The following is a 3,132-nucleotide window of genomic DNA, read 5'->3' on the forward strand; positions in this document are numbered from 1 at the left end:
CGGCCCCTTCCAACCCTACCAACTATGAAACATCAGGCAGCCCTGAACTGGACAAACTATGTGTAACAAAAGGGTAAGCCATGCCTTCACTCATAAGCCTGAATCTTTGCCAAAACAGAATTTTTAAATTTAAAATTTAAATTTAAGTTTAATTTAATTTTTAAATTTAAGTTTAAAATTTTCTGTTAGTTTTCAATTTTTATTTTTTTTGCCCACTTCATGACAGCCAGGAGAACTATTGAGGAAATATGAACCATGCTGCAGGGGAAATGAGAAGATGCAGATCAGACCATAGAAGGTGGTCATGCAGCTGTCATGTAAGTAGCTTAGACCTCTTCTGGAACAGCCTCCTTTCATGGTCAAGTAGTGTGAGGCATTGCTGCTGTGTAGGGGATCTACCCATCTGCTTGAAGGGTAGAAACTGAATTCCTATTTATATAACCTTTGTGTATTCTTCCATGCAGCCTTCAACAGATGATATGACCTCCCTGAAAGCTCGCTATTAAACCTGTTCATGTTTAAGAACCTCTTCTTTCCTTTTTCCTAACCTTCATCTATTTTTCTATCAGTCCTTAGATTTAATGGCTGCTCTAATTTGGCACATCATGAGTGGCACTGTAACAGGGGCGGGCAATTATTTCGGGTGGAGGGCCACTTACTGAGTTTTGGAAAGCCATCAAAGGCTGCATGACAGGCAGCTGGGGCAGATAAATATTTATTTTCAAAAATTTTTAGGGGCCCCATGGGCTGGATAGAATGACCTGACAGGCTGCATACAGCCCGCAGGTTGCATTTTGCCCACCCCTGGGTAACTAACAAACAGAACAACAAATAATCCCAGTTTTGCAAAGCCCTCCTATGCTGTTCTCTCTGTTGACCATATCTTTGCACCTTCTTGAGATGAACCATCTACCTATTATTAACAAAGCAGCTGCCTCAGAATCTCCTATTTTGTATAGCAAATTCTGACAGGTGTTTTTTCAGCCGTAGGCTTGCAAGGCAAAGGAGGAAATCTTGACAGCAAGAGACAGCTGTCAGATGTTGCAATCTTTTTTACCACTGCTGGAGATGGCAAGGAAAATAATGATGCATTCCTTAGCTGTAGCTCTCATGAACCACTTTCACTCCTGGTATTAGATGAAGTGTCTCACTGTCAAAAGGTTTGTAGCTCCCCACCAGTTTATATAGAGCCTCCTTCATAAATCTGAGTGAGTGGTATTTCAGTATAAAGTCCTGGCTTGGAACCCCAAAGCCTTCCTGATGCGGGCCCCCAATAGGTAGTGCATGTCTGTCATCTAATGAGGCTCAGTGGTGACAAACACCAATGACATGAGGAACTCAGATACCTAAATGGTACCCAGAACTACTAGAGTTTTAGTATAATCAGTGAGGTAAATCTGTCTTATAGAGACAGATTTAAATTTAAATCAACTTAATCTACATTTGAAGAAAAATCACTGAGGCAGAAGCAGGTAAAATATAGAAAGCAAATCAAATGTCCAAAGTATAAAGTATATTCCATTAGGTTCACACATTTTCTGGAAACTTAAAGTAACACTGAGAGTTAAGAATTCATGGAATGAATCTATTTAAAGTGCATTTTTGTGGTTCAGAGACCTCTTTATTTTATTTTGGCTTCTGACTTGGACTCTCTGAAGTCATCTTCTTCCTGCAGAGAAAGGAAAAAAGAATTTCCCACTAAATTGAAGAGGGGAAAAATGAACTGAATTTAATTTGGCATTTGCTTTATTTCTTATTTTAACTAAAGGAAAAACTATAGTTGGATGAATTTAGATTTAGTAGCAACCTAAACAAAGAAGTAAGTCGATAGGTATGATCAAAGGATGAGGCAAGATTATTATATTGGCTTCTCTGAAGATGCACATTTGACAGAATTTCTATTTTTGAATCTTGTGCTTCTAAGATGAGAAGCAGACCCTGGGGAGCTGTTGGCATAAGTTTTTGCCCTGTGAGACACTGGTAGTTGAATGTCATGAGCAGACTCTCTGTGACTCAGTAGCTAAGAGTTTCCAGTTCTGTATGAATAATTTATGGCAGAAATATTTATGTAATAGCATGATCAAAAAATAATCATAAGTGTTTGCTTCCTAAGTATGAGCAGAAGTTCAGTGGGCAGGTTGGAATTGGGTTAAATGATAACTTCAGAAAAGACAACTTGCAAATAATATTCTCTTCCTAAAGATGCTGTATTGACTGGGGCTTAGGTACACAAAGGGACTTAGGCATTGCAGTGTCCACTGTTATAACATCTAGCTATTAGGCAGTCGCTCTCCTGAATGCATAACTCTCTTCCTAAGAGAGTCGGGTGTCTAGGCTCCCTGTTCAAGTCAAGTGCCAAAGAATGGACTCCACAAAAGCCAGCATCCTGAGTAGGGAGCCAGCTACAGTAAATAGGAAATCTTGAGGACAGGATGCACCTGAATTCTTGCTGCTTCTGTGGGTGCAAGAAGGTACCTCCCTAAAGTCAAGACTTGCAGAACAGTCTTCTGGTGTTGGGTATGCCAGAGTTTGCTATTTGATTGATTAGTCCATTAGTTTTTTCTTTAAAAGGTGTCTGAAGAGTTGGTGTCCTTCATATATCCAGTAACTCAGTGGTTAGAGCATTCTTCCAAGATCTTGGAGAATTTGGTTCTAGTCTTTCCTTTCTCTACTTGATGGGATTTGAATCCATATCTGGTACCAAATAACCCTAACAAAGAGCCCTATAAAAGAGAAATATTAGGCTAGCCTGGAATGATCTACTTCTGGCAAACCCATGTTGCACTGTATCTAACGTGCCTTTAATTAGTCTTCAAAATTCTTTAATAACTATCCTTCAGAATTTGTTTTAAAACTTCGGATGCTACTGAGTCCATACTGATTGCCTGCATGACTTTCTCCCCCAGCCCCCTTTAAAATAGTTATTTGCTATTTTTTATTTGTGTTTCATAGTTTCATAGTTTCTAGGGTCAGAAGGGACCTGAGCAGATCATCTAGTCCGACCCCCTGCCATGGCAGGAAGAGCACTGGGGTCAAATGACTCCAGTAAGGTGGTCATCCAACCTCCTCTTAAAAACCCCCAGGGTGGGAGCCTGCACCACCTCACTTGGAAGCTGGTTCCAGACTCTAGCC

General features: G+C 40.1%; 1 long non-coding RNA gene across 1 annotated transcript in view; it reads right to left on the reverse strand.

Moving 5' to 3' along the window:
• The window catches only part of LOC109300993, a 5,605-nt gene extending 5,494 nt beyond the window's left edge, over window positions 1-111 (reverse strand). The window contains exon 1 of the long non-coding RNA XR_002098393.1: window positions 32-111. This is a non-coding gene — a long non-coding RNA (uncharacterized LOC109300993). The remainder of the gene's footprint in view (window positions 1-31) is intronic.
• Window positions 112-3,132: the final 3,021 nt, after the last annotated feature.

This window comes from Gavialis gangeticus, unplaced genomic scaffold, assembly GCF_001723915.1.
Source record: "Gavialis gangeticus isolate Ggan-Ray unplaced genomic scaffold, GavGan_comp1, whole genome shotgun sequence".
In the NCBI taxonomy this organism is placed as follows: Eukaryota; Metazoa; Chordata; order Crocodylia; family Gavialidae; genus Gavialis; species Gavialis gangeticus.